The following is a 10,454-nucleotide window of genomic DNA, read 5'->3' on the forward strand; positions in this document are numbered from 1 at the left end:
CCCGACGATGGCGGCGGCGAAGAAGAAGGACGACGGCGAGCCTGGGGCGACAGCCAGCGGCGAGGGCAGTGCTCACTCCGAGGTCAACAAGTGGCTAGGCAGCGCAAGTTTCCCGACCCAGCGCTTGTCTGGGCCACCGACGCAGGAGGTCCAGATCTCGTCGGCGTTCCGTGCGGCCAGGGCAGTGGCCAAATGCATCTATGCGGATCCAGAAGGCGGGCACCAGTGGTCCTCCTCACTTGGTGGCGTGGAGCAAGTTATGAATTGTTTTAATTATTTTTCTTAGTTTATTTATGAACTAGGGTTAGGATTTGTTTCTTAGATTGTTAATGAATTAGTTTCCTTGGTATATTATTATGTATACATTGTAAGCAATATATGAATTAGGGTTTAGGTTTGGATGATATGTTGTGCAAGTGAAACTGTTGCATATTTTTTAACTTGAAAATCTGAAGAAATCTGAATGTGTTGTTTCTTTTTTTGCATAGTTTGGACGATGAAGTATGGGAATTGAGGCTGCATTTTCAGGGTAGAGACACATGGAAAGGAAGTTTTCCTTATCAGAAATGAATTACCTGTTATTGTTAGCACTTATTGAACTTGAGGGCTATGGGTTGGATGCCTATCTGTCATATGTTAAGGATGAGGGTAAGGGGCTGGAGGGGATTGAGGTTTTGGACAGTGATGAGAAGGTGGAGGAGATGCTAGATTTGTTTGCTGAGAAGAAAGTATTGAACATAACAGTGAGAGAGGCTAGTGACCCAAATCCAGCAGATGCAAACATGGACCACACCTTGCTTGAAGAGCAGATTCCAATGAGTCAAGTTGGTGATCCCATTGTTTATAGTGTTTCCCAAGAAGGTGTCCTTTTCCCTGTCTCAAATTCTTCACAGCCTCGCCTGTTGATCCATATTTTAACACACAGCAGAGCTGTAATTTCAACAAGGGAAAAGAGGCAGTGGAAATTGAAGGCATTGAAGCAGAAGATCAAGATGAAGATGAGTTGGACAAATCCTCTTCAGATTTTGAGTTTTTCAGGGGTGATTACAGAGGGAAGAAAATTTCATACAAGTCTTGGGCTAGGGGAGAAGATGAAGGTGGTGAAGGAACAAGTCAGCACTACAGGGAAGAGGAAGAGATGGCTGAGCAATATTTTGGGGCTGCTTCTGAACCCTCAGAGTTTTGGCAGGAGTCAAATGGTTCTGAAGAAGATGATGAAGAAGAAGCTTCAGATCATGTGAAAACTGTGGCACAGAAGATACCTGTGAGGAAACAAGGCCCAACAAGCAGATCACACAGTGAGCCAGATCACATAAAGTTTGAAGATTTCGTGCCAGAAGCTGATGAGTTCTGCTTTCCAGGTGATGAAGGCATTTCTGATGAAGAAGATGATGCACCTAGGTTGCCTTGTGGCAGGAAGAGAAAATTGAAGAAGAAGAAGGAGAGAATATGGTATGATTCCTCTAGGCCTAATGCACATGAACAATTTAGGATTCATTTGTGCTTTCTGAATGTGGTAGAGTTCAGAGAAGCATTGAGAAACTACCATGTTAGGACACTTAGGAACTTTGGGTATCATAGGAATGATCCAAGTAGGATCATAGCCTGGTGCTCAGATAGAAAGTATGGTTGTGAGTTTTATATTACTGCTTCTAAGATTGCCCATGAGTCAACCTTTAGCATCAAGAAGATGAATCTTGATCACACCTGTGGAGCAAGTGGAGAGAACACAAAGGTTACCATGAAGTGGGTTGCAAAGGCTGTTGAGGATACTGTAAGATCCAATCCTGGTGCAGGTGTTGAGACTATACTGAGTTATACAAAAAAGAAATTTGGAGTACATGTTCCAAAAAGTTTGGCCTACAGGGCAAGGAGGAAAGCAGTTGATGTTGTGCAAGGGGATCACAAGACACAATACTACAAGTTAAGAGACTATCTGCAGTGTGTTTTGGACACAAACCCTGGTAGTAGGTGTGTTGTGACAACAAAGGAATTTGAACTCCACCCAGCACCTACCCCAAGGTTTCATTACATGTTTTACTGTCTGTTTGCTTGTAAGGAGGGGTTCCTAAATGGTTGCAGGCCTTTCATAGGTAAATATAGTCTGTATAGTGCTTAAATAGGGATTGCATTACATGTAGCTGCTTACTAATGGCCTAAAATGCAGGTCTTGATGGATGCTTCATCAAACTAAGCACTGGGCAGCAAATCCTGGCAGCAACAGGGAGGGATGGCAACAACAACATCTTCCCTATTGCATTTGGTGTTGTTGACAAGGAGGAGACAGATAGTTGGACTTGGTTTCTTACACAGTTAAGGACAATAATTGGTAGTGGCAACAAGTTTGGGCCCTACACAATTATGTCAGACAGGCAAAAGGTACAACTACTCTTCATGATTTAACTGCTTTTCCTTTCACTATGTACTGCTTTTCCTTGCACTATGTAATGCTTTCTCTACTTACTTCACTAGTTATTAATACAAAATCAATGAACAGGGTCTGCTCAATGCAATAGAGGATGTATTTCCTGATTCCCCTCAAAGATTTTGTTTAAGACACATATATGCCAACTTCCAATCAGCTGGGTTTAGAGGGGATGAATTGAAAAAACATCTAGACCAGGCTGCATATTATTTCACTAAGCATGGGCATGATCTGGGCATGGAAGCATTGAAGAAAGAGAGTGAGGAGGCATGGAAGTGGTTGTCCAACATACCAGTCCATACTTGGGCCAGGCATAGAATGGATACTATATGCAAGACAGACCTTGTTGTAAACAATCTTAGTGAAGTTTTCAACAGGATGATTCTGGATGTTAGGAACAAGCCCATAAGGACAATGCTTGAAGGAATTAGGACAAAACTCATGATCAAGTTTCAGAAGATTAGGGAGAAGACAGAGACATGTAGGTGGGATATCACACCCACTTACTCTGAGATATTGGAGGAGGCCAAGAAATGGGCAAAATATTGTGATGCATATATGGCTGGACCAGGCATTTGGCAAGTTACAAGTAGTTCAGAAAAGACCTACTGTGTAAACCTAAACAACTACACTTGTGACTGCAGGAGGTGGGATATGACAGCTATTCCATGTAGTCATGCTATAGCAGCAATGCAGAAGGTGAAGCTACACCCTGAAGATTTTGTCCATGAGTTCTTCAAGAAGCCCCTCTACTGTGAAACCTACAAGCATATTATATACCCTGTTCCAGGCCCTGATTGTTGGCCACACACCATGGGGGATGACATATCTCCTCCAGTATTCAAAGAAAAGAAGGGTAAAAAGCAGACAGCTAGGAGGAAAGGACATTTTGAGGTCCCTGCCAAGAAGGATACATCAAGAATTGGGACAGTGACTTGTAGCAATTGCAATAAGCAAGGTCACAGATATACCACATGTGGTGTTCCACTGAAACCCAAACTGCAGATGAGAAAGAATAATCACCAGGTATGCTTATTGATAAAGAAATTTCTGTTTCATAGGCTAGGTAGTTTAATTCTAATTTGCTTTGTTAAATGTGTAGGAGAATAGGTCAGACTACTCTTCATCTACCAGAGCTACTACAGGTGTGGTTGCACCACCACCACCATCAGCACCATCAGCACCAGCCATAGTTAGGAAGAGGCCTGCAACAGCCACAGCTACTCCAGGACCAACAAAGAGGAACAAGGTAGCTGCTTCTGCTACTCCAGCACCTGCCACATCAGCACCTGCCAAGAAGACCAAAGCAACCAAGAAGACAAGGGCTCCTAGCACATCTTCACCAGCCAAGAACACAAGGTCATCCATTGCCTCTCCAGCAAAGAACACCAGAGCATCAACAGCTAGCAGAGGAGGGGGGTACACAGGTTTCAATGCTCCAAGGCAAGCTGCTCACTCTGAGATGGAGATTGGGTCCAAGAGGGTTAGGAAGCCAACTGGAAAGTGGAAGGCATATTTCACTGCTAGTGGTAACTATTGAGTGCTGGAAAGTTGTCTTGTTTGCACTGTATGAGTGCTGATACCTAAGTGTTTGCTTGCTGAAACCTATGTATTTGTTTGCTGAAACTTGAGTGTTTGCTCCCTAAAACCTATGTATTTGCTTCCTGAAACCTGAGTATTTGGTTCCTGAAACCTATGTATGTGCTTGCATTATGAAACCTGAGTGTTTGCATTATGAAACCTGAGTGTTTGTGACTTCTGGGTTGCACTTCCTGGTGCAAAGATTGTTTCAAACTTCTGGGTTGCACTACCTGAGTGTTTGAAACTTATGAGCTTTGCAACTGATGCACAGATTGATAGAAACATTCTTTCAAAGAATCAAACATTCTTTCAAATAATCAAACATTCATAGATTCCACCATGCAAACATTCTTTCATACAAAGAGTTGTACAGAAAGTGGAAGGGATACATAGCTCATACTCTTATTCATAATTAAAATAACTACTAACAACTCTCAATCGTAACGACCGAAGAAACGGCGCCACTTTGCTCTGGTAGAAGGGTGAGGAGCGATTACTGCCTGTGCCCTAGCCCACCTGATGATCTTCCCTGAGCTCTTGCGCCTGCCGCCAGGGACAAGAACTGTGAACTCATCTGAGTTGCACTTCTCCAAGATCTTCTCTGCCAGCCTCCTCTTGAACTCCAGCTCCCACTCTAGCTCCCAAGCTGATGGCATGGGCACCGCAGGGCGAGCCCTTTGCCTCCTCACATCCACTGCATGCACTGCCTCCTCTTCCTCATCTGTCACCTCCCCAAGCTCTGGATCCATCTAGGGTTTGTAGAGGTGGGGTGTGGCGGCTGTGTTCTGGAGGGAGGAGGGTCGGCGGAGTAGGCTATTTATGAGCAGTGGACGGTGGGTGGAGTAGGCCTAGGTTTGTAAATATAACTGGGCCACAAAGCCCAGGTACAAAGCACTAATAAACATAACTACCTTTTAAACATAAAAAACACATAGCATAGTCCAGCAGTGCTTATCACTGACTCCATAACATAGCATAAGAGGTTCAAATACAGGCAGAACATTCATTACAACTTAGTTCATAACTTAGCATTAAAGGTTCTAGCAGCATAAACTACAGTTCTTAACATTGGCATAGACATAGACTAGATTAGCTTCACATTCCCCAAAATGTACACCCCATATCTTCACATCAGATTGTTAGGCCACATACTTATAAAGGCCTTGGATGTACTTCACCATCTGCAGAACACACTTCATGAATCAAGGATGGCCTTGATTTTCTCAAGTTTCTCCTTGCTTGCATGCCCATCATTCAGCAGCTCATTCACCACATGCTCAAGCTTGGCCTTCTCTATCTTAAGCAAATCTCTCTCCTGTTCAACCTCCTTCTTTGCCTTCCCGGTATTCTTGATAATGTCAGCTTGACTCTGTAAAATGCACCTTTGTTCCTTGGCAAGTTTGAGCTTCTCCATCTGAACCTCCAACCTAGCACTCTCTTCTACCTCTTTCTTCTTCTTCTCAAATTCTTCCTCCTCAACTGCCTTCTGGTAATCCATGTGGTCTACCCTACCATCCTGCCAATCAAACATCTTGGATACATCTTGGACAAGCTTTGTGTACTCAATGCACAGCTTGTCATTTTCAGTCTTAAGCTTAGCCAAATGCTTCTCATACTTCTGCTTATCAACTACCCTGCCACAATTCTGCTCATGGTACATGTCCCACAGCCTGGACAAGCAATTCTGAAGAATTGGATGCCAGGGCTTGTCAACCCACTCAGTAACACCACAGTTAACACCTTCACTCTGCATTTGGAAATTGAAATATACATCACTAAGTGCACTCAATTTCATAACAACAAATCATATCAGACTAAGAAACTAAAGGTGAGGCTTAAGTAAACTGAATATGTTGTTTAATATAACTCAAACTATAACTAAAACCCAACCTGCTTGTACAAGTACATTCACAGATATATGCTTCCTATCCATAAGCATTTTTGATAGTAACCATATCCCTCAATACCTTAATACAAGGCATATTGCAGTTCATCCTAAATAATACAGTGTAGGTTCAGAAGAGCAACTTGTCAACATAATATTGTGTGGGTTCAGAACAGCAACTTGTCACCCTTGTAAATACATGTGTGGGTTCAGAAGAAAATGATTCCAATTAAGGTACTATACCTGCTGCACTGGACAACCATAGAAACGCCTTCCAGTTAAGGTTCCTTCAAATGCCACACACTTAATTGGCCTCATGTGGTGTATCATGCAGGTGGGTTCAGAAAGCTCCAACTGGCCACAGAAAAGAGGCTCCACGATGGTGTCAGGGGTCTCCTGCATGAACACATCAACAAAATCACCTTAGATCACAGAACCAGACATAGATCACAAATTAATTCCCCAATCCAGCAAGAACCCTAACCCTAACCCTAGTTTTCAAGCATACATAAACATAGCGCAAACAGCAACCATAACCCTGCCTACTAAATAACAGTAACCAAAGCTTACCCTAGCTCACCAAGATGAACACTAACCTAATCTAGCTCCTAGATGAACCCTAACCCTAGCTCAGCAGATCGAAAAACTTACCCAAAGAGCCATGTCCATGCTTGTGATGTCGCACTCATCCTCTGAGCTCGTATCCCCGTCATTCCAGGAAGGCATGGCGGTGGTGGAGCTTCCACAGCGCAAGTCGCCGCCGGCGTCGAAGAGCAGAGAGGAGAGGAGCGAGAGAGTGAGAGTGAGAGCAGAGATGTGTGCGGGCAGGGGAGCAGAGTGAGAGGGAGGGAGATGACTTAATGAGCGCACGAGCGGGTGAGGTCCGACCGCACCGGTCGGTCCGAGTAACGGCCGTTACCGGCCTCTCCGTCACGCGCGGCGATGACGTGGCCTGACAGGCGGGCCCGGTCCGTCAGAAAACGGTTTAAAACGCTAGCAACGGGTGATTTGGGTTTTTTGAGATAGCCGACGAGAAAAGTGGTAGGTATCAGTCACAAACAAAAAAGTGGTGGTTTTTTGGAACCCTAGCACGAAAAGTGGTAGTTTTATGCTATTTACTCTATTGGTTTCTTTAACCGGTGACACCGTTAAGTCGTCTATGATACTATTCCTGATCATGATGGAGCTATGCTGGTCAATATGGGGGAAGACCGTTGCATTCCCGGCATCCCAAATCTTTCAGAGGGCAAGGCGCCACCACATCTTTCAGAGGGCAAGGTGCCCCATTTCGTGATGCTGGCATCGGAGTCAATGATATGCTTGTGAAGTTGTAATGAAGGTTGAGCCAACTGTCGACCTTGTTGGGAACCTCCCGAATATTATCAACGCGATCTTACGACTCGGTTAAGGAGATCATAATGACCCCATTGAATCAGGAATCCAGCAACAAAGACGACATGGACTGCAAGTCTGCAACTCCAAACACATAACATGGGATGGGCGATTACATATGTTAGAAATTATACCGTTTCCCACCATAGAGGAGACTAGTATGGTAGGTTCAATGGAGTGTGAGGATAGGTTGTCTTCTTTTTTTACAGGAACTAGCAAAACGGCCCGTGCGTTGTAATGGAAGAAAAAAAATCATAATCTTCAATGGCCATGACCATATTTTGCTGCATCCCCGAGATACATTATCACTCTCATTTTCGTGAAATCGTGAACAAATTTTAAAAATCATAAACATTTTTTAAACTCGTGAACATATCTGAAATTATGAACATTTTTACAGATTTCGAACATTTTCTAAATTCATGAACATTTTATACTGTTTGCAAAAAAATAAAAATTGTTAAAAAATTTGAAACATTTTTCTTGAATAGGCGAACATTTGTAGAATCAACGAACATATCTTTGGAAATTGGTGGATTTTTTTTGAAATTCACGGACATTTTTTAAAATGCATGATAATTTTTTGAATTAGTGAACATTTTCTGAATCAATAAACTATTTTGTAAGTCATGAACAGTTTTTGAATTCATGACAATTTTTTGTATTGGCGAAATTTTGTTCAATTTTATTAACATTTTTTAATACACAAACTTTTAAAAAAATCATGAACATTTTTTGATTTCCCGAACATTAGTTTTCAAAATTGCTGACATCATTTTAGTATGAAATATTTTTTGAGAAATAGCGAACATTTTCTGAATCCACAAACATTTGTGAATTATTAAATATTTTATTGCAAAATTCGCATTTTTTATTTTTCGGAATTTTTTTGAAGTCCCAAATTATTTAAATTGTAAAAAACAAAGATCGAAAAGGAAAACAAAATTTTAAAAACAAGCCGCTCGAACATGGGCTGGCCCAAACAGGCGCGATGTGTCTTCTCCCAGCACGCAGAGCGCAGTATGGAAGGTTCCTACTGCATGGGCCAGCCTAGCCCCTTTATTATTATTAGGTATAGATATGAGATGTTATTCTCAGATAATTGACATATCATTTACAAATAATTGAGAAATAAAGTCAGGAATCAAGCTCTCCGAAATATCAGAGGATCTATTCGTATAAGAACAGCTAGTAGAGCATCCTATAATGTGTTTGCTTCTCGATAGCAATGGATGCATCGGATAGTGAGGATAGGTTGTCTAAGTTGTGGGACTTGTTGGTTTTATGATATTTGGTACGACAGAATTGTGCCTCTTGGGTTGTCTGGTGGCATTGTTTGGGGGGGGGGGTGAGCATTTTGATGCTAAACTTCATAAAACCAACAAGTCCCAACCCAAGGGGTGTCAAAGAGCAGATGTTTTGGATGTGAATATATTTTATACCTAAAGCAGCATGTTCACTTGGCTTGCAAACATTTTCCATGCAATTAAAAACTAGGCACCCCTACAAGATTGATCCTCAACCCAGAAGAGGGCCCACCTCAAAGCATTAAACCCTTTGATAACTTTTTGGGCACGCGAAAAACAAACATGTAGTGAATGGCAAGCGACTATATGACGGAGGATAGGAGGGTTAACCTTCCACCTTTGGACAGAAAGATGTCTCACCAATGAAATGAAGACATTTGTGAGTGATGGGTTTAAAGGCGGACGAGGGCAGCTTTTAGGTGGACAGAGGTACACCCAGGTAAGTTTGTGGAAAGGAGGAGGCCAAAAAACCTATTTGTAACTACGATGGAGGTTGAGGTAGGTATTTCAGCAGTAGGGTGAAATCATGTAGAGGTTGTAGATGGGATGTCATAACAAGTTTTGGTTGCCATATTAAATTACTACTACCTTCGTTCGGGTTTATTAATCCTCTTCGTATTTTGTGCTAAACTTTGACCTTAGATTTGAGTATTTGACTAGTAAAATGCAAGTTATATGCCATAAAATTTATATTTTAGATCTGTATTTGAAAGATGTTTTCAATTATATTATTTTTGTTACATATAAATTATATTTTTTCTAGCTAAATACATGGTCAAACTTTGCCCAAAATGCGATGTAGCGACTCGATCCCAATGGACCGTAGTCTCTGTGCTTAAATGTCATCACTGGATCAGTATTGCTGACACACACAGTACTCAAGGATTTATAACAGAGTTCAATCACACACTTATTACATCCAGTGTCTCATAAAGAGTACTATTACAATAATATGGCTGAAGACCATCTAAATAACTGCGGAAGCTTCGAAAATAAATGAGTCCATCCAACTCCATGGCAAAACTGAGTGCTTGACAACGACATATCGCACCTTACTCTTCGTCTGAAAATTCTGCAACATGATACGTTGCAGCCGTGTAGGTCAGCACATGGAATATGCTGGCAAGATCACACTATAGAGAAAAATGTTGAAATAATAGCTATCACTACATGCATATTTGGCTGGTGGAGGCTCTAAGTTTAACATTTGCATAAAGCTAATTTTCCCCTACAATAAAAAGGAATATATTTTATTTAACTATCAAGTTTATGCCATTATTGAGAAGGTTCCCCCAACTCAATCCCAAAAGAATATTAATAACCCAACAAATTCAATAAGTGTCGAGATCAAACAATAATTCAAATACCAGATACTCAAGATGTCCATAACCGGGGACATATCTAATCATGATTAGTTTATACACTCTGCAGAGGTTTGCGCACTTTTCTGCACAAGACTCGACCACATCCATGATCGGAAGATCGAGACATAGTGTTTCTGAAGCATTAACTCTTTACTCTGGGTAGACATTACCACCTACTTTCCCCTACATCTGCTAGCCTACCACTGAAAGAGGTCACACAACTTACTCAACATGCCAGAGCCCATAATGGCTTGTGGCTGCACACAGAAGTTTCTAGCATGAACAATATTATGATCACTTCGAGCCTGGGTGACATTCCATAGGATGATCACACAGGTACTCCGGGATATCCTAGGACAACACTGGGTTCCCCAGGTGCCCGCAACCAATCCACCCAGATGTGTATTAAAGTAGCCACCTTAAGTTTCCCTTAGGTATTACTCTCGCAACTTTCATGAATCACACATACCAATCCCCGTCTACGAGCATGGCTAAGCAAT

The sequence above is a fragment of the Aegilops tauschii genome, chromosome 1 (genome assembly GCF_002575655.3).
Source record: "Aegilops tauschii subsp. strangulata cultivar AL8/78 chromosome 1, Aet v6.0, whole genome shotgun sequence".
Classification (NCBI taxonomy): domain Eukaryota; kingdom Viridiplantae; phylum Streptophyta; class Magnoliopsida; order Poales; family Poaceae; genus Aegilops; species Aegilops tauschii.